The sequence below is a fragment of the Crinia signifera genome, unplaced genomic scaffold (assembly GCF_055691185.1).
Source record: "Crinia signifera unplaced genomic scaffold, ASM5569118v1 HAP2_SCAFFOLD_80, whole genome shotgun sequence".
NCBI classification, from domain to species: domain Eukaryota; kingdom Metazoa; phylum Chordata; class Amphibia; order Anura; family Myobatrachidae; genus Crinia; species Crinia signifera.
Window position 1 is genome coordinate 176,092 of NW_028142708.1, and position 25,154 is coordinate 201,245.

At 51.5% G+C, this 25,154-nt stretch overlaps 13 non-coding genes across 13 annotated transcripts; all 13 read left to right on the forward strand.

Annotated features, from left to right (window-relative positions):
• Nucleotides 1–761: 761 nt before the first annotated feature.
• LOC146056375 (5S ribosomal RNA) lies at nt 762–880 on the forward strand. Its single transcript, XR_014469176.1, has one exon. It is a non-coding gene; the product is annotated as a 5S ribosomal RNA (ribosomal RNA).
• Nucleotides 881–2,608: 1,728 nt separating this feature from the next.
• On the forward strand, nt 2,609–2,727 carry LOC146056376 (5S ribosomal RNA). The gene has a single exon (XR_014469177.1). It is a non-coding gene; the product is annotated as a 5S ribosomal RNA (ribosomal RNA).
• Nucleotides 2,728–4,432: 1,705 nt separating this feature from the next.
• Nucleotides 4,433–4,551, forward strand: LOC146056377 (5S ribosomal RNA). The gene has a single exon (XR_014469178.1). It is a non-coding gene; the product is annotated as a 5S ribosomal RNA (ribosomal RNA).
• Nucleotides 4,552–6,276: 1,725 nt separating this feature from the next.
• On the forward strand, nt 6,277–6,395 carry LOC146056486 (5S ribosomal RNA). The gene has a single exon (XR_014469277.1). It is a non-coding gene; the product is annotated as a 5S ribosomal RNA (ribosomal RNA).
• A 1,705-nt stretch (nt 6,396–8,100) lies between these two features.
• LOC146056378 (5S ribosomal RNA) lies at nt 8,101–8,219 on the forward strand. The gene has a single exon (XR_014469179.1). It is a non-coding gene; the product is annotated as a 5S ribosomal RNA (ribosomal RNA).
• A 1,723-nt stretch (nt 8,220–9,942) lies between these two features.
• Nucleotides 9,943–10,061, forward strand: LOC146056380 (5S ribosomal RNA). Its single transcript, XR_014469181.1, has one exon. It is a non-coding gene; the product is annotated as a 5S ribosomal RNA (ribosomal RNA).
• Nucleotides 10,062–11,781: 1,720 nt separating this feature from the next.
• LOC146056381 (5S ribosomal RNA) lies at nt 11,782–11,900 on the forward strand. Its single transcript, XR_014469182.1, has one exon. It is a non-coding gene; the product is annotated as a 5S ribosomal RNA (ribosomal RNA).
• A 1,705-nt stretch (nt 11,901–13,605) lies between these two features.
• On the forward strand, nt 13,606–13,724 carry LOC146056382 (5S ribosomal RNA). The gene has a single exon (XR_014469183.1). It is a non-coding gene; the product is annotated as a 5S ribosomal RNA (ribosomal RNA).
• A 1,714-nt stretch (nt 13,725–15,438) lies between these two features.
• LOC146056383 (5S ribosomal RNA) lies at nt 15,439–15,557 on the forward strand. Its single transcript, XR_014469184.1, has one exon. It is a non-coding gene; the product is annotated as a 5S ribosomal RNA (ribosomal RNA).
• Nucleotides 15,558–17,262: 1,705 nt separating this feature from the next.
• Nucleotides 17,263–17,381, forward strand: LOC146056384 (5S ribosomal RNA). Its single transcript, XR_014469185.1, has one exon. It is a non-coding gene; the product is annotated as a 5S ribosomal RNA (ribosomal RNA).
• Nucleotides 17,382–19,101: 1,720 nt separating this feature from the next.
• Nucleotides 19,102–19,220, forward strand: LOC146056471 (5S ribosomal RNA). Its single transcript, XR_014469264.1, has one exon. It is a non-coding gene; the product is annotated as a 5S ribosomal RNA (ribosomal RNA).
• A 3,066-nt stretch (nt 19,221–22,286) lies between these two features.
• Nucleotides 22,287–22,405, forward strand: LOC146056386 (5S ribosomal RNA). The gene has a single exon (XR_014469186.1). It is a non-coding gene; the product is annotated as a 5S ribosomal RNA (ribosomal RNA).
• Nucleotides 22,406–24,125: 1,720 nt separating this feature from the next.
• Nucleotides 24,126–24,244, forward strand: LOC146056387 (5S ribosomal RNA). The gene has a single exon (XR_014469187.1). It is a non-coding gene; the product is annotated as a 5S ribosomal RNA (ribosomal RNA).
• Nucleotides 24,245–25,154: the final 910 nt, after the last annotated feature.

Here is a 25,154-nt window from a genome sequence, read left to right on the forward strand (position 1 = left end):
TCTCCACTGTATCTCTCTCTCCAGTACATAGACCCTCTGTCGACTCCACAGCAATGGATGATTGCGGACATAGAAATGGTTCTGTTTCACCAATGTACTGTACTGAGTCCGCATGCTACCTCCTCTCTGAAACAGAAGTACAGCTCCCCACTTCTGCGTGGAACCACAAGTCTCAGCCAGCCTTCTTGGCAGTCTCTGAGTCACGCTGCTCGTTGGCGTCTCTCATCGGCTACCACCGTTCCCCCTCCAGCTGCTCTTTTACTTTTAAATCAACTTTATGCGAAATGACGCTGCGCGCTTCTATGCCCTTTTTTAAAAATGGCCTAATCGGAGTAGGATCTGACAGGCCACAAAATGGCTGCCATCAGAATGCCCTGGAAAGTGATGGCTTCAGAAAGTAGCATATTACGTGTTGGTGGGACGGGTCTGTAAGTCATACCTCACAACGTCAGGGAATCACGGTGCAGCCATCTTCTCTGGGCCTCAATGCCTTGTGTGGGCCCACGTCTGCAAGGTTACAGCAGCAGCAGCAGCAGCAGCAGCAGCACCTGAAGTGCACAGGAATCTGTCTGCAACACTAATGCTAATTACAGACACTTGCCCGAGTCCTCGGTGTGTTCCTGGCTCCCAGCAACCCCCCCTCCCCAGCCACGGCCTGGACTCTGTGCAAAGCTGCCCACAGTGAGACAGCCTCCAGTCACAAGCAGACCAGCGCTGTCTCGAAGGCACGTAGAAAAGGAGCAAATGTGAGGCCGGTCTCTGCCTACGGCCACACCACCCTGAACACGCCCGATCTCGTCTGATCTCGGAAGCTAAGCAGGGTCAGGCCTGGTTAGTACTTGGATGGGAGACCGCCTGGGAATACCAGGTGCTGTAGGCTTTTGCTTTTCTAGCCTGCAACCAGCAGGAGGCGCTCACGCCAGCTTACTTTTTTTCTTCTTCTTCTTCACTTGATCACATTTTTCTTTCTTTCTGTCTTTTCTTCTTTCCTTCTTTCTTTCCTCCACTACACCAGCAGGTAGCAGCACCTGGGGTTGCCGACGCAGTCAAATGGCAGCACATGCCGCACAGGGATTTCCTGCAGCAACACAGAGTGCAGTAAAAGCGTCGCCCAGCACACAGGTTATTCCGCCGCCTCAAACACGGGCAAAGTGTTTGCCCTAAACCTGAATCCACTGCATTGCTGGACATCACATCATCCACGTGTCAGTCCGTCCCATATATCTGGAGCACAGCCACAATGCAGCTGTTGTCTGGACGGAATGTCCCAGTGAATCCGGCATGGCTGCACTTTTTATTTATGACGCGACCACGCGGCAGACACAGAAACCGGCTGCATTGGAACATGTGCACCTGCGGTGATCTTAACGGCATCAGGTGTTTCGCTAAAGAGGAGACAAGGCAACGTGTCGGCATTCTCAAACTGCCGACAGAATGATTAAGACAAATTCTATATACGCATAGTACAGAAAAAATATCCAGAGTCTGAAATCCCGACAGCCGCCATCCCAAACGTATGTATGCCGGGGAGGGTCAGGCTGCGGCGGGGAGGGTTAGGCTTCAAGAAGAGAGGCTAAGGGTTTGGCTGCGGTAAAAGGTTAGCGTTAGGAGGGCGTAACATACTTACCCGCCCAGGTGATGGAATTCGGTCATGTGACCACTGTCATTCTAAACGTCGGTCTCCCGTACCCAAATCGTATAACGGTATCACACACTATGGAGTCTATGTGCTAAGCCTTGGAGAAAGATAAAGTATCAACCAACCCGCTCCTTACACTTCTTTGTCAAACATAACCTGTAACATGGCAGTTAGGAGCTGATTGGCTGCTACTTTATCTCTCTCCACTGTATCTCTCTCTCTCCAGTACATAGACCCTCTGTCGACTCCACAGCAATGGATGATTGCGGACATAGAAATGGTTCTGTTTCACCAATGTACTGTACTGAGTCCGCATGCTACCTCCTCTCTGAAACAGAAGTACAGCTCCCCACTTCTGCGTGGAACCACAAGTCTCAGCCAGCCTTCTTGGCAGTCTCTGAGTCACGCTGCTCGTTGGCGTCTCTCATCGGCTACCACCGTTCCCCCTCCAGCTGCTCTTTTACTTTTAAATCAACTTTATGCGAAATGACGCTGCGCGCTTCTATGCCCTTTTTTAAAAATGGCCTAATCGGAGTAGGATCTGACAGGCCACAAAATGGCTGCCATCAGAATGCCCTGGAAAGTGATGGCTTCAGAAAGTAGCATATTACGTGTTGGTGGGACGGGTCTGTAAGTCATACCTCACAACGTCAGGGAATCACGGTGCAGCCATCTTCTCTGGGCCTCAATGCCTTGTGTGGGCCCACGTCTGCAAGGTTACAGCAGCAGCAGCAGCAGCAGCAGCAGCAGCAGCACCTGAAGTGCACAGGAATCTGTCTGCAACACTAATGCTAATTACAGACACTTGCCCGAGTCCTCGGTGTGTTCCTGGCTCCCAGCAACCCCCCCTCCCCAGCCACGGCCTGGACTCTGTGCAAAGCTGCCCACAGTGAGACAGCCTCCAGTCACAAGCAGACCAGCGCTGTCCCGAAGGCACGTAGAAAAGGAGCAAATGTGAGGCTGGTCTCTGCCTACGGCCACACCACCCTGAACACGCCCGATCTCGTCTGATCTCGGAAGCTAAGCAGGGTCAGGCCTGGTTAGTACTTGGATGGGAGACCGCCTGGGAATACCAGGTGCTGTAGGCTTTTGCTTTTCTAGCCTGCAACCAGCAGGAGGCGCTCACGCCAGCTTACTTTTCTTCTTCTTCACTTGATCACATTTTTCTTTCTTTCTGTCTTTTCTTCTTTCCTTCTTTCTTTCCTCCACTACACCAGCAGGTAGCAGCACCTGGGGTTGCCGACGCAGTCAAATGGCAGCACATGCCGCACAGGGATTTCCTGCAGCAACACAGAGTGCAGTAAAAGCGTCGCCCAGCACACAGGTTATTCCGCCGCCTCAAACACGGGCAAAGTGTTTGCCCTAAACCTGAATCCACTGCATTGCTGGACATCACATCATCCACGTGTCAGTCCGTCCCATATATCTGGAGCACAGCCACAATGCAGCTGTTGTCTGGACGGAATGTCCCAGTGAATCCGGCATGGCTGCACTTTTTTTTTATGACGCGACCACGCGGCAGACACAGAAACCGGCTGCATTGGAACATGTGCACCTGCGGTGATCTTAACGGCATCAGGTGTTTCGCTAAAGAGGAGACAAGGCAATGTGTCGGCATTCTCAAACTGCCGACAGAATGATTAAGACAAATTCTATATACGCATAGTACAGAAAAAATATCCAGAGTCTGAAATCCCGACAGCCGCCATCCCAAACGTATGTATGCCGGGGAGGGTCAGGCTGCGGCGGGGAGGGTTAGGCTTCAAGAAGAGAGGCTAAGGGTTTGGCTGCGGTAAAAGGTTAGCGTTAGGAGGGCGTAACATACTTACCCGCCCAGGTGATGGAATTCGGTCATGTGACCACTGTCATTCTAAACGTCGGTCTCCCGTACCCAAATTGTATAACGGTATCACACACTATGGAGTCTATGTGCTAAGCCTTGGAGAAAGATAAAGTATCAACCAACCCGCTCCTTACACTTCTTTGTCAAACATAACCTGTAACATGGCAGTTAGGAGCTGATTGGCTGCTCCTTTATCTCTCTCCACTGTATCTCTCTCTCCAGTACATAGACCCTCTGTCGACTCCACAGCAATGGATGATTGCGGACATAGAAATGGTTCTGTTTCACCAATGTACTGTACTGAGTCCGCATGCTACCTCCTCTCTGAAACAGAAGTACAGCTCCCCACTTCTGCGTGGAACCACAAGTCTCAGCCAGCCTTCTTGGCAGTCTCTGAGTCACGCTGCTCGTTGGCGTCTCTCATCGGCTACCACCGTTCCCCCTCCAGCTGCTCTTTTACTTTTAAATCAACTTTATGCGAAATGACGCTGCGCGCTTCTATGCCCTTTTTTAAAAATGGCCTAATCGGAGTAGGATCTGACAGGCCACAAAATGGCTGCCATCAGAATGCCCTGGAAAGTGATGGCTTCAGAAAGTAGCATATTACGTGTTGGTGGGACGGGTCTGTAAGTCATACCTCACAACGTCAGGGAATCACGGTGCAGCCATCTTCTCTGGGCCTCAATGCCTTGTGTGGGCCCACGTCTGCAAGGTTACAGCAGCAGCAGCAGCAGCACCTGAAGTGCACAGGAATCTGTCTGCAACACTAATGCTAATTACAGACACTTGCCCGAGTCCTCGGTGTGTTCCTGGCTCCCAGCAACCCCCCCTCCCCAGCCACGGCCTGGACTCTGTGCAAAGCTGCCCACAGTGAGACAGCCTCCAGTCACAAGCAGACCAGCGCTGTCCCGAAGGCACGTAGAAAAGGAGCAAATGTGAGGCTGTTCTCTGCCTACGGCCACACCACCCTGAACACGCCCGATCTCGTCTGATCTCGGAAGCTAAGCAGGGTCAGGCCTGGTTAGTACTTGGATGGGAGACCGCCTGGGAATACCAGGTGCTGTAGGCTTTTGCTTTTCTAGCCTGCAACCAGCAGGAGGCGCTCACGCCAGCTTACTTTTCTTCTTCTTCTTCTTCTTCACTTGATCACATTTTTCTTTCTTTCTGTCTTTTCTTCTTTCCTTCTTTCTTTCCTCCACTACACCAGCAGGTAGCAGCACCTGGGGTTGCCAACGCAGTCAAATGGCAGCACATGCCGCACAGGGATTTACTGCAGCAACACAGAGTGCAGTAAAAGCGTCGCCCAGCACACAGGTTATTCCGCCGCCTCAAACACGGGCAAAGTGTTTGCCCTAAACCTGAATCCACTGCATTGCTGGACATCACATCATCCTTGTGTCAGTCCGTCCCATATATCTGGAGCACAGCCACAATGCAGCTGTTGTCTGGACGGAATGTCCCAGTGAATCCGGCATGGCTGCACTTTTTATTTATGACGCGACCACGCGGCAGACACAGAAACCGGCTGCATTGGAACATGTGCACCTGCGGTGATCTTAACGGCATCAGGTGTTTCGCTAAAGAGGAGACAAGGCAACGTGTCGGCATTCTCAAACTGACGACAGAATGATTAAGACAAATTCTATATACGCATAGTACAGAAAAAATATCCAGAGTCTGAAATCCCGACAGCTGCCATCCCAAACGTATGTATGCCGGGGAGGGTCAGGCTGCGGCGGGGAGGGTTAGGCTTCAAGAAGAGAGGCTAAGGGTTTGGCTGCGGTAAAAGGTTAGCGTTAGGAGGGCGTAACATACTTACCCGCCCAGGTGATGGAATTCGGTCATGTGACCACTGTCATTCTAAACGTCGGTCTCCCGTACCCAAATCGTATAACGGTATCACACACTATGGAGTCTATGTGCTAAGCCTTGGAGAAAGATAAAGTATCAACCAACCCGCTCCTTACACTTCTTTGTCAAACATAACCTGTAACATGGCAGTTAGGAGCTGATTGGCTGCTACTTTATCTCTCTCCACTGTATCTCTCTCTCTCCAGTACATAGACCCTCTGTCGACTCCACAGCAATGGATGATTGCGGACATAGAAATGGTTCTGTTTCACCAATGTACTGTACTGAGTCCGCATGCTACCTCCTCTCTGAAACAGAAGTACAGCTCCCCACTTCTGCGTGGAACCACAAGTCTCAGCCAGCCTTCTTGGCAGTCTCTGAGTCACGCTGCTCGTTGGCGTCTCTCATCGGCTACCACCGTTCCCCCTCCAGCTGCTCTTTTACTTTTAAATCAACTTTATGCGAAATGACGCTGCGCGCTTCTATGCCCTTTTTTAAAAATGGCCTAATCGGAGTAGGATCTGACAGGCCACAAAATGGCTGCCATCAGAATGCCCTGGAAAGTGATGGCTTCAGAAAGTAGCATATTACGTGTTGGTGGGACGGGTCTGTAAGTCATACCTCACAACGTCAGGGAATCACGGTGCAGCCATCTTCTCTGGGCCTCAATGCCTTGTGTGGGCCCACGTCTGCAAGGTTACAGCAGCAGCAGCAGCAGCAGCAGCAGCACCTGAAGTGCACAGGAATCTGTCTGCAACACTAATGCTAATTACAGACACTTGCCCGAGTCCTCGGTGTGTTCCTGGCTCCCAGCAACCCCCCCTCCCCAGCCACGGCCTGGACTCTGTGCAAAGCTGCCCACAGTGAGACAGCCTCCAGTCACAAGCAGACCAGCGCTGTCCCGAAGGCACGTAGAAAAGGAGCAAATGTGAGGCTGTTCTCTGCCTACGGCCACACCACCCTGAACACGCCCGATCTCGTCTGATCTCGGAAGCTAAGCAGGGTCAGGCCTGGTTAGTACTTGGATGGGAGACTGCCTGGGAATACCAGGTGCTGTAGGCTTTTGCTTTTCTAGCCTGCAACCAGCAGGAGGCGCTCACGCCAGCTTACTTTTCTTCTTCTTCACTTGATCACATTTTTCTTTCTTTCTGTCTTTTCTTCTTTCCTTCTTTCTTTCCTCCACTACACCAGCAGGTAGCAGCACCTGGGGTTGCCGACGCAGTCAAATGGCAGCACATGCCGCACAGGGATTTCCTGCAGCAACACAGAGTGCAGTAAAAGCGTCGCCCAGCACACAGGTTATTCCGCCGCCTCAAACACGGGCAAAGTGTTTGCCCTAAACCTGAATCCACTGCATTGCTGGACATCACATCATCCACGTGTCAGTCCGTCCCATATATCTGGAGCACAGCCACAATGCAGCTGTTGTCTGGACGGAATGTCCCAGTGAATCCGGCATGGCTGCACTTTTTTTTTATGACGCGACCACGCGGCAGACACAGAAACCGGCTGCATTGGAACATGTGCACCTGCGGTGATCTTAACGGCAACAGGTGTTTCGCTAAAGAGGAGACAAGGCAATGTGTCGGCATTCTCAAACTGCCGACAGAATGATTAAGACAAATTCTATATACGCATAGTACAGAAAAAATATCCAGAGTCTGAAATCCCGACAGCCGCCATCCCAAACGTATGTATGCCGGGGAGGGTCAGGCTGCGGCGGGGAGGGTTAGGCTTCAAGAAGAGAGGCTAAGGGTTTGGCTGCGGTAAAAGGTTAGCGTTAGGAGGGCGTAACATACTTACCCGCCCAGGTGATGGAATTCGGTCATGTGACCACTGTCATTCTAAACGTCGGTCTCCCGTACCCAAATCGTATAACGGTATCACACACTATGGAGTCTATGTGCTAAGCCTTGGAGAAAGATAAAGTATCAACCAACCCGCTCCTTACACTTCTTTGTCAAACATAACCTGTAACATGGCAGTTAGGAGCTGATTGGCTGCTCCTTTATCTCTCTCCACTGTATCTCTCTCTCCAGTACATAGACCCTCTGTCGACTCCACAGCAATGGATGATTGCGGACATAGAAATGGTTCTGTTTCACCAATGTACTGTACTGAGTACGCATGCTACCTCCTCTCTGAAACAGAAGTACAGCTCCCCACTTCTGCGTGGAACCACAAGTCTCAGCCAGCCTTCTTGGCAGTCTCTGAGTCACGCTGCTCGTTGGCGTCTCTCATCGGCTACCACCGTTCCCCCTCCAGCTGCTCTTTTACTTTTAAATCAACTTTATGCGAAATGACGCTGCGCGCTTCTATGCCCTTTTTTAAAAATGGCCTAATCGGAGTAGGATCTGACAGGCCACAAAATGGCTGCCATCAGAATGCCCTGGAAAGTGATGGCTTCAGAAAGTAGCATATTACGTGTTGGTGGGACGGGTCTGTAAGTCATACCTCACAACGTCAGGGAATCACGGTGCAGCCATCTTCTCTGGGCCTCAATGCCTTGTGTGGGCCCACGTCTGCAAGGTTACAGCAGCAGCAGCAGCAGCACCTGAAGTGCACAGGAATCTGTCTGCAACACTAATGCTAATTACAGACACTTGCCCGAGTCCTCGGTGTGTTCCTGGCTCCCAGCAACCCCCCCTCCCCAGCCACGGCCTGGACTCTGTGCAAAGCTGCCCACAGTGAGACAGCCTCCAGTCACAAGCAGACCAGCGCTGTCCCGAAGGCACGTAGAAAAGGAGCAAATGTGAGGCTGTTCTCTGCCTACGGCCACACCACCCTGAACACGCCCGATCTCGTCTGATCTCGGAAGCTAAGCAGGGTCAGGCCTGGTTAGTACTTGGATGGGAGACCGCCTGGGAATACCAGGTGCTGTAGGCTTTTGCTTTTCTAGCCTGCAACCAGCAGGAGGCGCTCACGCCAGCTTACTTTTCTTCTTCTTCTTCTTCTTCACTTGATCACATTTTTCTTTCTTTCTGTCTTTTCTTCTTTCCTTCTTTCTTTCCTCCACTACACCAGCAGGTAGCAGCACCTGGGGTTGCCAACGCAGTCAAATGGCAGCACATGCCGCACAGGGATTTACTGCAGCAACACAGAGTGCAGTAAAAGCGTCGCCCAGCACACAGGTTATTCCGCCGCCTCAAACACGGGCAAAGTGTTTGCCCTAAACCTGAATCCACTGCATTGCTGGACATCACATCATCCTTGTGTCAGTCCGTCCCATATATCTGGAGCACAGCCACAATGCAGCTGTTGTCTGGACGGAATGTCCCAGTGAATCCGGCATGGCTGCACTTTTTATTTATGACGCGACCACGCGGCAGACACAGAAACCGGCTGCATTGGAACATGTGCACCTGCGGTGATCTTAACGGCATCAGGTGTTTCGCTAAAGAGGAGACAAGGCAACGTGTCGGCATTCTCAAACTGACGACAGAATGATTAAGACAAATTCTATATACGCATAGTACAGAAAAAATATCCAGAGTCTGAAATCCCGACAGCTGCCATCCCAAACGTATGTATGCCGGGGAGGGTCAGGCTGCGGCGGGGAGGGTTAGGCTTCAAGAAGAGAGGCTAAGGGTTTGGCTGCGGTAAAAGGTTAGCGTTAGGAGGGCGTAACATACTTACCCGCCCAGGTGATGGAATTCGGTCATGTGACCACTGTCATTCTAAACGTCGGTCTCCCGTACCCAAATCGTATAACGGTATCACACACTATGGAGTCTATGTGCTAAGCCTTGGAGAAAGATAAAGTATCAACCAACCCGCTCCTTACACTTCTTTGTCAAACATAACCTGTAACATGGCAGTTAGGAGCTGATTGGCTGCTACTTTATCTCTCTCCACTGTATCTCTCTCTCCAGTACATAGACCCTCTGTCGACTCCACAGCAATGGATGATTGCGGACATAGAAATGGTTCTGTTTCACCAATGTACTGTACTGAGTCCGCATGCTACCTCCTCTCTGAAACAGAAGTACAGCTCCCCACTTCTGCGTGGAACCACAAGTCTCAGCCAGCCTTCTTGGCAGTCTCTGAGTCACGCTGCTCGTTGGCGTCTCTCATCGGCTACCACCGTTCCCCCTCCAGCTGCTCTTTTACTTTTAAATCAACTTTATGCGAAATGACGCTGCGCGCTTCTATGCCCTTTTTTAAAAATGGCCTAATCGGAGTAGGATCTGACAGGCCACAAAATGGCTGCCATCAGAATGCCCTGGAAAGTGATGGCTTCAGAAAGTAGCATATTACGTGTTGGTGGGACGGGTCTGTAAGTCATACCTCACAACGTCAGGGAATCACGGTGCAGCCATCTTCTCTGGGCCTCAATGCCTTGTGTGGGCCCACGTCTGCAAGGTTACAGCAGCAGCAGCAGCAGCAGCAGCAGCACCTGAAGTGCACAGGAATCTGTCTGCAACACTAATGCTAATTACAGACACTTGCCCGAGTCCTCGGTGTGTTCCTGGCTCCCAGCAACCCCCCCTCCCCAGCCACGGCCTGGACTCTGTGCAAAGCTGCCCACAGTGAGACAGCCTCCAGTCACAAGCAGACCAGCGCTGTCTCGAAGGCACGTAGAAAAGGAGCAAATGTGAGGCCGGTCTCTGCCTACGGCCACACCACCCTGAACACGCCCGATCTCGTCTGATCTCGGAAGCTAAGCAGGGTCAGGCCTGGTTAGTACTTGGATGGGAGACCGCCTGGGAATACCAGGTGCTGTAGGCTTTTGCTTTTCTAGCCTGCAACCAGCAGGAGGCGCTCACGCCAGCTTACTTTTTTTCTTCTTCTTCTTCACTTGATCACATTTTTCTTTCTTTCTGTCTTTTCTTCTTTCCTTCTTTCTTTCCTCCACTACACCAGCAGGTAGCAGCACCTGGGGTTGCCGACGCAGTCAAATGGCAGCACATGCCGCACAGGGATTTCCTGCAGCAACACAGAGTGCAGTAAAAGCGTCGCCCAGCACACAGGTTATTCCGCCGCCTCAAACACGGGCAAAGTGTTTGCCCTAAACCTGAATCCACTGCATTGCTGGACATCACATCATCCACGTGTCAGTCCGTCCCATATATCTGGAGCACAGCCACAATGCAGCTGTTGTCTGGACGGAATGTCCCAGTGAATCCGGCATGGCTGCACTTTTTATTTATGACGCGACCACGCGGCAGACACAGAAACCGGCTGCATTGGAACATGTGCACCTGCGGTGATCTTAACGGCATCAGGTGTTTCGCTAAAGAGGAGACAAGGCAACGTGTCGGCATTCTCAAACTGCCGACAGAATGATTAAGACAAATTCTATATACGCATAGTACAGAAAAAATATCCAGAGTCTGAAATCCCGACAGCCGCCATCCCAAACGTATGTATGCCGGGGAGGGTCAGGCTGCGGCGGGGAGGGTTAGGCTTCAAGAAGAGAGGCTAAGGGTTTGGCTGCGGTAAAAGGTTAGCGTTAGGAGGGCGTAACATACTTACCCGCCCAGGTGATGGAATTCGGTCATGTGACCACTGTCATTCTAAACGTCGGTCTCCCGTACCCAAATCGTATAACGGTATCACACACTATGGAGTCTATGTGCTAAGCCTTGGAGAAAGATAAAGTATCAACCAACCCGCTCCTTACACTTCTTTGTCAAACATAACCTGTAACATGGCAGTTAGGAGCTGATTGGCTGCTACTTTATCTCTCTCCACTGTATCTCTCTCTCCAGTACATAGACCCTCTGTCGACTCCACAGCAATGGATGATTGCGGACATAGAAATGGTTCTGTTTCACCAATGTACTGTACTGAGTCCGCATGCTACCTCCTCTCTGAAACAGAAGTACAGCTCCCCACTTCTGCGTGGAACCACAAGTCTCAGCCAGCCTTCTTGGCAGTCTCTGAGTCACGCTGCTCGTTGGCGTCTCTCATCGGCTACCACCGTTCCCCCTCCAGCTGCTCTTTTACTTTTAAATCAACTTTATGCGAAATGACGCTGCGCGCTTCTATGCCCTTTTTTAAAAATGGCCTAATCGGAGTAGGATCTGACAGGCCACAAAATGGCTGCCATCAGAATGCCCTGGAAAGTGATGGCTTCAGAAAGTAGCATATTACGTGTTGGTGGGACGGGTCTGTAAGTCATACCTCACAACGTCAGGGAATCACGGTGCAGCCATCTTCTCTGGGCCTCAATGCCTTGTGTGGGCCCACGTCTGCAAGGTTACAGCAGCAGCAGCAGCAGCAGCAGCAGCACCTGAAGTGCACAGGAATCTGTCTGCAACACTAATGCTAATTACAGACACTTGCCCGAGTCCTCGGTGTGTTCCTGGCTCCCAGCAACCCCCCCTCCCCAGCCACGGCCTGGACTCTGTGCAAAGCTGCCCACAGTGAGACAGCCTCCAGTCACAAGCAGACCAGCGCTGTCCCGAAGGCACGTAGAAAAGGAGCAAATGTGAGGCTGGTCTCTGCCTACGGCCACACCACCCTGAACACGCCCGATCTCGTCTGATCTCGGAAGCTAAGCAGGGTCAGGCCTGGTTAGTACTTGGATGGGAGACCGCCTGGGAATACCAGGTGCTGTAGGCTTTTGCTTTTCTAGCCTGCAACCAGCAGGAGGCGCTCACGCCAGCTTACTTTTCTTCTTCTTCTTCACTTGATCACATTTTTCTTTCTTTCTGTCTTTTCTTCTTTCCTTCTTTCTTTCCTCCACTACACCAGCAGGTAGCAGCACCTGGGGTTGCCAACGCAGTCAAATGGCAGCACATGCCGCACAGGGATTTCCTGCAGCAACACAGAGTGCAGTAAAAGCGTCGCCCAGCACACAGGTTATTCCGCCGCCTCAAACACGGGCAAAGTGTTTGCCCTAAACCTGAATCCACTGCATTGCTGGACATCACATCATCCACGTGTCAGTCCGTCCCATATATCTGGAGCACAGCCACAATGCAGCTGTTGTCTGGACGGAATGTCCCAGTGAATCCGGCATGGCTGCACTTTTTATTTATGACGCGACCACGCGGCAGACACAGAAACCGGCTGCATTGGAACATGTGCACCTGCGGTGATCTTAACGGCATCAGGTGTTTCGCTAAAGAGGAGACAAGGCAACGTGTCGGCATTCTCAAACTGACGACAGAATGATTAAGACAAATTCTATATACGCATAGTACAGAAAAAATATCCAGAGTCTGAAATCCCGACAGCTGCCATCCCAAACGTATGTATGCCGGGGAGGGTCAGGCTGCGGCGGGGAGGGTTAGGCTTCAAGAAGAGAGGCTAAGGGTTTGGCTGCGGTAAAAGGTTAGCGTTAGGAGGGCGTAACATACTTACCCGCCCAGGTGATGGAATTCGGTCATGTGACCACTGTCATTCTAAACGTCGGTCTCCCGTACCCAAATCGTATAACGGTATCACACACTATGGAGTCTATGTGCTAAGCCTTGGAGAAAGATAAAGTATCAACCAACCCGCTCCTTACACTTCTTTGTCAAACATAACCTGTAACATGGCAGTTAGGAGCTGATTGTCTGCTACTTTATCTCTCTCCACTGTATCTCTCTCTCCAGTACATAGACCCTCTGTCGACTCCACAGCAATGGATGATTGCGGACATAGAAATGGTTCTGTTTCACCAATGTACTGTACTGAGTCCGCATGCTACCTCCTCTCTGAAACAGAAGTACAGCTCCCCACTTCTGCGTGGAACCACAAGTCTCAGCCAGCCTTCTTGGCAGTCTCTGAGTCACGCTGCTCGTTGGCGTCTCTCATCGGCTACCACCGTTCCCCCTCCAGCTGCTCTTTTACTTTTAAATCAACTTTATGCGAAATGACGCTGCGCGCTTCTATGCCCTTTTTTAAAAATGGCCTAATCGGAGTAGGATCTGACAGGCCACAAAATGGCTGCCATCAGAATGCCCTGGAAAGTGATAACTTCAGAAAGTAGCATATTACGTGTTGGTGGGACGGGTCTGTAAGTCATACCTCACAACGTCAGGGAATCACGGTGCAGCCATCTTCTCTGGGCCTCAATGCCTTGTGTGGGCCCACGTCTGCAAGGTTACAGCAGCAGCAGCAGCACCTGAAGTGCACAGGAATCTGTCTGCAACACTAATGCTAATTACAGACACTTGCCCGAGTCCTCGGTGTGTTCCTGGCTCCCAGCAACCCCCCCTCCCCAGCCACGGCCTGGACTCTGTGCAAAGCTGCCCACAGTGAGACAGCCTCCAGTCACAAGCAGACCAGCGCTGTCCCGAAGGCACGTAGAAAAGGAGCAAATGTGAGGCTGGTCTCTGCCTACGGCCACACCACCCTGAACACGCCCGATCTCGTCTGATCTCGGAAGCTAAGCAGGGTCAGGCCTGGTTAGTACTTGGATGGGAGACCGCCTGGGAATACCAGGTGCTGTAGGCTTTTGCTTTTCTAGCCTGCAACCAGCAGGAGGCGCTCACGCCAGCTTACTTTTCTTCTTCTTCACTTGATCACATTTTTCTTTCTTTCTGTCTTTTCTTCTTTCCTTCTTTCTTTCCTCCACTACACCAGCAGGTAGCAGCACCTGGGGTTGCCGACGCAGTCAAATGGCAGCACATGCCGCACAGGGATTTCCTGCAGCAACACAGAGTGCAGTAAAAGCGTCGCCCAGCACACAGGTTATTCCGCCGCCTCAAACACGGGCAAAGTGTTTGCCCTAAACCTGAATCCACTGCATTGCTGGACATCACATCATCCACGTGTCAGTCCGTCCCATATATCTGGAGCACAGCCACAATGCAGCTGTTGTCTGGACGGAATGTCCCAGTGAATCCGGCATGGCTGCACTTTTTATTTATGACGCGACCACGCGGCAGACACAGAAACCGGCTGCATTGGAACATGTGCACCTGCGGTGATCTTAACGGCATCAGGTGTTTCGCTAAAGAGGAGACAAGGCAACGTGTCGGCATTCTCAAACTGCCGACAGAATGATTAAGACAAATTCTATATACGCATAGTACAGAAAAAATATCCAGAGTCTGAAATCCCGACAGCCGCCATCCCAAACGTATGTATGCCGGGGAGGGTCAGGCTGCGGCGGGGAGGGTTAGGCTTCAAGAAGAGAGGCTAAGGGTTTGGCTGCGGTAAAAGGTTAGCGTTAGGAGGGCGTAACATACTTACCCGCCCAGGTGATGGAATTCGGTCATGTGACCACTGTCATTCTAAACGTCGGTCTCCCGTACCCAAATCGTATAACGGTATCACACACTATGGAGTCTATGTGCTAAGCCTTGGAGAAAGATAAAGTATCAACCAACCCGCTCCTTACACTTCTTTGTCAAACATAACCTGTAACATGGCAGTTAGGAGCTGATTGGCTGCTACTTTATCTCTCTCCACTGTATCTCTCTCTCCAGTACATAGACCCTCTGTCGACTCCACAGCAATGGATGATTGCGGACATAGAAATGGTTCTGTTTCACCAATGTACTGTACTGAGTCCGCATGCTACCTCCTCTCTGAAACAGAAGTACAGCTCCCCACTTCTGCGTGGAACCACAAGTCTCAGCCAGCCTTCTTGGCAGTCTCTGAGTCACGCTGCTCGTTGGCGTCTCTCATCGGCTACCACCGTTCCCCCTCCAGCTGCTCTTTTACTTTTAAATCAACTTTATGCGAAATGACGCTGCGCGCTTCTATGCCCTTTTTTAAAAATGGCCTAATCGGAGTAGGATCTGACAGGCCACAAAATGGCTGCCATCAGAATGCCCTGGAAAGTGATGGCTTCAGAAAGTAGCATATTACGTGTTGGTGGGACGGGTCTGTAAGTCATACCTCACAACGTCAGGGAATCACGGTGCAGCCATCTTCTCTGGGCCTCAATGCCTTGTGTGGGCCCACGTCTGCAAGGTTACAGCAGCAGCAGCAGCAGCAGCAGCAGCACCTGAAGTGCACAGGAATCTGTCTGCAACACTAATGCTAATTACAGACACTTGCCCGAGTCCTCGGTGTGTTCCTGGCTCCCAGCAACCCCCCCTCCCCAGCCACGGCCTGGACTCTGTGCAAAGCTGCCCACAGTGAGACAGCCTCCAGTCACAAGCAGACCAGCGCTGTCCCGAAGGCACGTAGAAAAGGAGCAAATGTGAGGCTGGTCTCTGCCTACGGCCACACCACCCTGAACACGCCCGATCTCGTCTGATCTCGGAAGCTAAGCAGGGTCAGGCCTGGTTAGTACTTGGATGGGAGACCGCCTGGGAATACCAGGTGCTGTAGGCTTTTGCTTTTCTAGCCTGCAACCAGCAGGAGGCGCTCACGCCAGCTTACTTTTCTTCTTCTTCTTCACTTGATCACATTTTTCTTTCTTTCTGTCTTTTCTTCTTTCCTTCTTTCTTTCCTCCACTACACCAGCAGGTAGCAGCACCTGGGGTTGCCAACGCAGTCAAATGGCAGCACATGCCGCACAGGGATTTCCTGCAGCAACACAGAGTGCAGTAAAAGCGTCGCCCAGCACACAGGTTATTCCGCCGCCTCAAACACGGGCAAAGTGTTTGCCCTAAACCTGAATCCACTGCATTGCTGGACATCACATCATCCACGTGTCAGTCCGTCCCATATATCTGGAGCACAGCCACAATGCAGCTGTTGTCTGGACGGAATGTCCCAGTGAATCCGGCATGGCTGCACTTTTTATTTATGACGCGACCACGCGGCAGACACAGAAACCGGCTGCATTGGAACATGTGCACCTGCGGTGATCTTAACGGCATCAGGTGTTTCGCTAAAGAGGAGACAAGGCAACGTGTCGGCATTCTCAAACTGACGACAGAATGATTAAGACAAATTCTATATACGCATAGTACAGAAAAAATATCCAGAGTCTGAAATCCCGACAGCTGCCATCCCAAACGTATGTATGCCGGGGAGGGTCAGGCTGCGGCGGGGAGGGTTAGGCTTCAAGAAGAGAGGCTAAGGGTTTGGCTGCGGTAAAAGGTTAGCGTTAGGAGGGCGTAACATACTTACCCGCCCAGGTGATGGAATTCGGTCATGTGACCACTGTCATTCTAAACGTCGGTCTCCCGTACCCAAATCGTATAACGGTATCACACACTATGGAGTCTATGTGCTAAGCCTTGGAGAAAGATAAAGTATCAACCAACCCGCTCCTTACACTTCTTTGTCAAACATAACCTGTAACATGGCAGTTAGGAGCTGATTGTCTGCTACTTTATCTCTCTCCACTGTATCTCTCTCTCCAGTACATAGACCCTCTGTCGACTCCACAGCAATGGATGATTGCGGACATAGAAATGGTTCTGTTTCACCAATGTACTGTACTGAGTCCGCATGCTACCTCCTCTCTGAAACAGAAGTACAGCTCCCCACTTCTGCGTGGAACCACAAGTCTCAGCCAGCCTTCTTGGCAGTCTCTGAGTCACGCTGCTCGTTGGCGTCTCTCATCGGCTACCACCGTTCCCCCTCCAGCTGCTCTTTTACTTTTAAATCAACTTTATGCGAAATGACGCTGCGCGCTTCTATGCCCTTTTTTAAAAATGGCCTAATCGGAGTAGGATCTGACAGGCCACAAAATGGCTGCCATCAGAATGCCCTGGAAAGTGATAACTTCAGAAAGTAGCATATTACGTGTTGGTGGGACGGGTCTGTAAGTCATACCTCACAACGTCAGGGAATCACGGTGCAGCCATCTTCTCTGGGCCTCAATGCCTTGTGTGGGCCCACGTCTGCAAGGTTACAGCAGCAGCAGCAGCACCTGAAGTGCACAGGAATCTGTCTGCAACACTAATGCTAATTACAGACACTTGCCCGAGTCCTCGGTGTGTTCCTGGCTCCCAGCAACCCCCCCTCCCCAGCCACGGCCTGGACTCTGTGCAAAGCTGCCCACAGTGAGACAGCCTCCAGTCACAAGCAGACCAGCGCTGTCCCGAAGGCACGTAGAAAAGGAGCAAATGTGAGGCTGGTCTCTGCCTACGGCCACACCACCCTGAACACGCCCGATCTCGTCTGATCTCGGAAGCTAAGCAGGGTCAGGCCTGGTTAGTACTTGGATGGGAGACCGCCTGGGAATACCAGGTGCTGTAGGCTTTTGCTTTTCTAGCCTGCAACCAGCAGGAGGCGCTCACGCCAGCTTACTTTTCTTCTTCTTCACTTGATCACATTTTTCTTTCTTTCTGTCTTTTCTTCTTTCCTTCTTTCTTTCCTCCACTACACCAGCAGGTAGCAGCACCTGGGGTTGCCGACGCAGTCAAATGGCAGCACATGCCGCACAGGGATTTCCTGCAGCAACACAGAGTGCAGTAAAAGCGTCGCCCAGCACACAGGTTATTCCGCCGCCTCAAACACGGGCAAAGTGTTTGCCCTAAACCTGAATCCACTGCATTGCTGGACATCACATCATCCACGTGTCAGTCCGTCCCATATATCTGGAGCACAGCCACAATGCAGCTGTTGTCTGGACGGAATGTCCCAGTGAATCCGGCATGGCTGCACTTTTTATTTATGACGCGACCACGCGGCAGACACAGAAACCGGCTGCATTGGAACATGTGCACCTGCGGTGATCGTAACGGCATCAGGCGTTTCGCTAAAGAGGAGACAAGGCAACGTGTCGGCATTCTCAAACTGCCGACAGAATGATTAAGACAAATTCTATATACGCATAGTACAGAAAAAATATCCAGAGTCTGAAATCCCGACAGCCGCCATCCCAAACGTATGTATGCCGGGGAGGGTCAGGCTGCGGCGGGGAGGGTTAGGCTTCAAGAAGAGAGGCTAAGGGTTTGGCTGCGGTAAAAGGTTAGCGTTAGGAGGGCGTAACATACTTACCCGCCCAGGTGATGGAATTCGGTCATGTGACCACTGTCATTCTAAACGTCGGTCTCCCGTACCCAAATCGTATAACGGTATCACACACTATGGAGTCTATGTGCTAAGCCTTGGAGAAAGATAAAGTATCAACCAACCCGCTCCTTACACTTCTTTGTCAAACATAACCTGTAACATGGCAGTTAGGAGCTGATTGGCTGCTACTTTATCTCTCTCCACTGTATCTCTCTCTCCAGTACATAGACCCTCTGTCGACTCCACAGCAATGGATGATTGCGGACATAGAAATGGTTCTGTTTCACCAATGTACTGTACTGAGTCCGCATGCTACCTCCTCTCTGAAACAGAAGTACAGCTCCCCACTTCTGCGTGGAACCACAAGTCTCAGCCAGCCTTCTTGGCAGTCTCTGAGTCACGCTGCTCGTTGGCGTCTCTCATCGGCTACCACCGTTCCCCCTCCAGCTGCTCTTTTACTTTTAAATCAACTTTATGCGAAATGACGCTGCGCGCTTCTATGCCCTTTTTTAAAAATGGCCTAATCGGAGTAGGATCTGACAGGCCACAAAATGGCTGCCATCAGAATGCCCTGGAAAGTGATGGCTTCAGAAAGTAGCATATTACGTGTTGGTGGGACGGGTCTGTAAGTCATACCTCACAACGTCAGGGAATCACGGTGCAGCCATCTTCTCTGGGCCTCAATGCCTTGTGTGGGCCCACGTCTGCAAGGTTACAGCAGCAGCAGCAGCAGCAGCAGCAGCAGCACCACCTGAAGTGCACAGGAATCTGTCTGCAACACTAATGCTAATTACAGACACTTGCCCGAGTCCTCGGTGTGTTCCTGGCTCCCAGCAACCCCCCCTCCCCAGCCACGGCCTGGACTCTGTGCAAAGCTGCCCACAGTGAGACAGCCTCCAGTCACAAGCAGACCAGCGCTGTCCCGAAGGCACGTAGAAAAGGAGCAAATGTGAGGCTGGTCTCTGCCAACGGCCACACCACCCTGAACACGCCCGATCTCGTCTGATCTCGGAAGCTAAGCAGGGTCAGGCCTGGTTAGTACTTGGATGGGAGACCGCCTGGGAATACCAGGTGCTGTAGGCTTTTGCTTTTCTAGCCTGCAACCAGCAGGAGGCGCTCACGCCAGCTTACTTTTCTTCTTCTTCTTCACTTGATCACATTTTTCTTTCTTTCTGTCTTTTCTTCTTTCCTTCTTTCTTTCCTCCACTACACCAGCAGGTAGCAGCACCTGGGGTTGCCAACGCAGTCAAATGGCAGCACATGCCGCACAGGGATTTCCTGCAGCAACACAGAGTGCAGTAAAAGCGTCGCCCAGCACACAGGTTATTCCGCCGCCTCAAACACGGGCAAAGTGTTTGCCCTAAACCTGAATCCACTGCATTGCTGGACATCACATCATCCACGTGTCAGTCCGTCCCATATATCTGGAGCACAGCCACAATGCAGCTGTTGTCTGGACGGAATGTCCCAGTGAATCCGGCATGGCTGCACTTTTTATTTATGACGCGACCACGCGGCAGACACAGAAACCGGCTGCATTGGAACATGTGCACCTGCGGTGATCGTAACGGCATCAGGTGTTTCGCTAAAGAGGAGACAAGGCAACGTGTCGGCATTCTCAAACTGCCGACAGAATGATTAAGACAAATTCTATATACGCATATGTAAGGACTCCCGGGCTCATGGGTGCATGTCGGGACCTAGCGCTCGTATCCGCCTTGAGAAAGGCAGTGTTTACAGCATTTGCACAGTCCCGGGAGAACTTCAGTTCGCGGATCACACAGTAAGGCCACAAAAGCAAGGTACAAAACGCACCTTTATTTCATATTAACAGTACATGAAAACCATAACCACACCACTAACACTACACAATACAGGTAGCCTACAATATACACAGCACACACTAACTATATCAGAACCACACAAAGGTGAACACCTCCCCTTCCCTTCCACAGACAATAGTCACCTTGGGCAGTCTCTGAGCTGAGGCTGGTGGGGCCTTGGTGAGGGGGGAATGCAGAACCCCAGCGGAGGTACGGGCTCCACTGAGCCAGGGCCGATGCCCGCTGCCGGTCCTGCAGGTGATGAATCCCAGCCGCTTGGCCTGTGGGTGCCGTCGGGGTGCTGGCACGCTGGATGCAACCGCTGGCTGTGGTATGGGGTCCACTGCGCCAGGGCCGACTGCCCACTGCTGATGTTCTGGTGGGGTCTGGAGGGAACTCAGCTTCCTCCCCTGGGATCCTGCCTCGCCGGGTCAGGGATCCTGGATGGATGCAGAAAGTTGAACCCAGAGCTGTTGTTTCAGCCCATTTTATCCTCGAGTTCTGCGACCGGATTGGTTGTTGCTTGAAGCCTGAGATGTAAATGCCCCTGAGTCCTGTGTAGGGATTGGCTGCTGCTGTAGCCCTGCCAACTTGCTGTTCTCTGGGACTCTCTGGCCCCCTGCTGGTCTGGTGCCGGCCAGTCTATAACAAGTCCCCGGGGAGAACAAAAGGCCAGGAACCATTGCTGATAAGGGGGCGGCCCAGGTGTGAAGTCAAAACAGACCCTGTTGTTGGTTGTGAAGTCTCAGCCTATTCAGCTTGCTGATGCTTCCTGTGAGGGGGATGAGATAGGGGGGGGTGTCGGCTGTCCGCATTTAGACAACAAGATATTACACACATGCAATAAACCATACATTACTGTGATAGAGACATATCAGGCTCAGGAGTATATGCCCTGATGGGCGCAATACTTATAAACACGCGGTACTATTTCCCATCGCAGGCAGACATCTGGTATGTAATAAAGTCCTGTCCTAGTACTATAGAACACACAGTCCTGTGGAAGGCTCTATTAGTGTGAGAGGCACGGCTCCCATGAGATTGCAGGCAGGGAATTGTATTGGGAAAATGTTGTTAATTCAGGTAAGAGAGTGTCTGGGTCTCTGGGCTATATTTAGGAATCTTGGGGTGCCTACCCCCTCATGATCCAGGTGGGGGTGCCCAGAGGGGGGATCATGACAGCATAGTACAGAAAAAATATCCAGAGTCTGAAATCCCGACAGCTGCCATCCCAAACGTATGTATGCCGGGGAGGGTCAGGCTGCGGCGGGGAGGGTTAGGCTTCAAGAAGAGAGGCTAAGGGTTTGGCTGCGGTAAAAGGTTAGCGTTAGGAGGGTGTAACATACTTACCCGCCCAGGTGATGGAATTCGGTCATGTGACCACTGTCATTCTAAACGTCGGTCTCCCGTACCCAAATCGTATAACGGTATCACACACTATGGAGTCTATGTGCTAAGCCTTGGAGAAAGATAAAGTATCAACCAACCCGCTCCTTACACTTCTTTGTCAAACATAACCTGTAACATGGCAGTTAGGAGCTGATTGGCTGCTACTTTATCTCTCTCCACTGTATCTCTCTCTCCAGTACATAGACCCTCTGTCGACTCCACAGCAATGGATGATTGCGGACATAGAAATGGTTCTGTTTCACCAATGTACTGTACTGAGTCCGCATGCTACCTCCTCTCTGAAACAGAAGTACAGCTCCCCACTTCTGCGTGGAACCACAAGTCTCAGCCAGCCTTCTTGGCAGTCTCTGAGTCACGCTGCTCGTTGGCGTCTCTCATCGGCTACCACCGTTCCCCCTCCAGCTGCTCTTTTACTTTTAAATCAACTTTATGCGAAATGACGCTGCGCGCTTCTATGCCCTTTTTTAAAAATGGCCTAATCGGAGTAGGATCTGACAGGCCACAAAATGGCTGCCATCAGAATGCCCTGGAAAGTGATGGCTTCAGAAAGTAGCATATTACGTGTTGGTGGGACGGGTCTGTAAGTCATACCTCACAACGTCAGGGAATCACGGTGCAGCCATCTTCTCTGGGCCTCAATGCCTTGTGTGGGCCCACGTCTGCAAGGTTACAGCAGCAGCAGCAGCAGCAGCAGCAGCAGCACCTGAAGTGCACAGGAATCTGTCTGCAACACTAATGCTAATTACAGACACTTGCCCGAGTCCTCGGTGTGTTCCTGGCTCCCAGCAACCCCCCCTCCCCAGCCACGGCCTGGACTCTGTGCAAAGCTGCCCACAGTGAGACAGCCTCCAGTCACAAGCAGACCAGCGCTGTCCCGAAGGCACGTAGAAAAGGAGCAAATGTGAGGCTGGTCTCTGCCTACGGCCACACCACCCTGAACACGCCCGATCTCGTCTGATCTCGGAAGCTAAGCAGGGTCAGGCCTGGTTAGTACTTGGATGGGAGACCGCCTGGGAATACCAGGTGCTGTAGGCTTTTGCTTTTCTAGCCTGCAACCAGCAGGAGGCGCTCACGCCAGCTTACTTTTTTTCTTCTTCTTCTTCACTTGATCACATTTTTCTTTCTTTCTGTCTTTTCTTCTTTCCTTCTTTCTTTCCTCCACTACACCAGCAGGTAGCAGCACCTGGGGTTGCCGACGCAGTCAAATGGCAGCACATGCCGCACAGGGATTTCCTGCAGCAACACAGAGTGCAGTAAAAGCGTCGCCCAGCACACAGGTTATTCCGCCGCCTCAAACACGGGCAAAGTGTTTGCCCTAAACCTGAATCCACTGCATTGCTGGACATCACATCATCCACGTGTCAGTCCGTCCCATATATCTGGAGCACAGCCACAATGCAGCTGTTGTCTGGACGGAATGTCCCAGTGAATCCGGCATGGCTGCACTTTTTATTTATGACGCGACCACGCGGCAGACACAGAAACCGGCTGCATTGGAACATGTGCACCTGCGGTGATCTTAACGGCATCAGGTGTTTCGCTAAAGAGGAGACAAGGCAACGTGTCGGCATTCTCAAACTGCCGACAGAATGATTAAGACAAATTCTATATACGCATAGTACAGAAAAAATATCCAGAGTCTGAAATCCCGACAGCCGCCATCCCAAACGTATGTATGCCGGGGAGGGTCAGGCTGCGGCGGGGAGGGTTAGGCTTCAAGAAGAGAGGCTAAGGGTTTGGCTGCGGTAAAAGGTTAGCGTTAGGAGGGCGTAACATACTTACCCGCCCAGGTGATGGAATTCGGTCATGTGACCACTGTCATTCTAAACGTCGGTCTCCCGTACCCAAATCGTATAACGGTATCACACACTATGGAGTCTATGTGCTAAGCCTTGGAGAAAGATAAAGTATCAACCAACCCGCTCCTTACACTTCTTTGTCAAACATAACCTGTAACATGGCAGTTAGGAGCTGATTGGCTGCTACTTTATCTCTCTCCACTGTATCTCTCTCTCCAGTACATAGACCCTCTGTCGACTCCACAGCAATGGATGATTGCGGACATAGAAATGGTTCTGTTTCACCAATGTACTGTACTGAGTCCGCATGCTACCTCCTCTCTGAAACAGAAGTACAGCTCCCCACTTCTGCGTGGAACCACAAGTCTCAGCCAGCCTTCTTGGCAGTCTCTGAGTCACGCTGCTCGTTGGCGTCTCTCATCGGCTACCACCGTTCCCCCTCCAGCTGCTCTTTTACTTTTAAATCAACTTTATGCGAAATGACGCTGCGCGCTTCTATGCCCTTTTTTAAAAATGGCCTAATCGGAGTAGGATCTGACAGGCCACAAAATGGCTGCCATCAGAATGCCCTGGAAAGTGATGGCTTCAGAAAGTAGCATATTACGTGTTGGTGGGACGGGTCTGTAAGTCATACCTCACAACGTCAGGGAATCACGGTGCAGCCATCTTCTCTGGGCCTCAATGCCTTGTGTGGGCCCACGTCTGCAAGGTTACAGCAGCAGCAGCAGCAGCAGCAGCAGCACCTGAAGTGCACAGGAATCTGTCTGCAACACTAATGCTAATTACAGACACTTGCCCGAGTCCTCGGTGTGTTCCTGGCTCCCAGCAACCCCCCCTCCCCAGCCACGGCCTGGACTCTGTGCAAAGCTGCCCACAGTGAGACAGCCTCCAGTCACAAGCAGACCAGCGCTGTCCCGAAGGCACGTAGAAAAGGAGCAAATGTGAGGCTGGTCTCTGCCTACGGCCACACCACCCTGAACACGCCCGATCTCGTCTGATCTCGGAAGCTAAGCAGGGTCAGGCCTGGTTAGTACTTGGATGGGAGACCGCCTGGGAATACCAGGTGCTGTAGGCTTTTGCTTTTCTAGCCTGCAACCAGCAGGAGGCGCTCACGCCAGCTTACTTTTCTTCTTCTTCTTCACTTGATCACATTTTTCTTTCTTTCTGTCTTTTCTTCTTTCCTTCTTTCTTTCCTCCACTACACCAGCAGGTAGCAGCACCTGGGGTTGCCAACGCAGTCAAATGGCAGCACATGCCGCACAGGGATTTCCTGCAGCAACACAGAGTGCAGTAAAAGCGTCGCCCAGCACACAGGTTATTCCGCCGCCTCAAACACGGGCAAAGTGTTTGCCCTAAACCTGAATCCACTGCATTGCTGGACATCACATCATCCACGTGTCAGTCCGTCCCATATATCTGGAGCACAGCCACAATGCAGCTGTTGTCTGGACGGAATGTCCCAGTGAATCCGGCATGGCTGCACTTTTTATTTATGACGCGACCACGCGGCAGACACAGAAACCGGCTGCATTGGAACATGTGCACCTGCGGTGATCTTAACGGCATCAGGTGTTTCGCTAAAGAGGAGACAAGGCAACGTGTCGGCATTCTCAAACTGACGACAGAATGATTAAGACAAATTCTATATACGCATAGTACAGAAAAAATATCCAGAGTCTGAAATCCCGACAGCTGCCATCCCAAACGTATGTATGCCGGGGAGGGTCAGGCTGCGGCGGGGAGGGTTAGGCTTCAAGAAGAGAGGCTAAGGGTTTGGCTGCGGTAAAAGGTTAGCGTTAGGAGGGCGTAACATACTTACCCGCCCAGGTGATGGAATTCGGTCATGTGACCACTGTCATTCTAAACGTCGGTCTCCCGTACCCAAATCGTATAACGGTATCACACACTATGGAGTCTATGTGCTAAGCCTTGGAGAAAGATAAAGTATCAACCAACCCGCTCCTTACACTTCTTTGTCAAACATA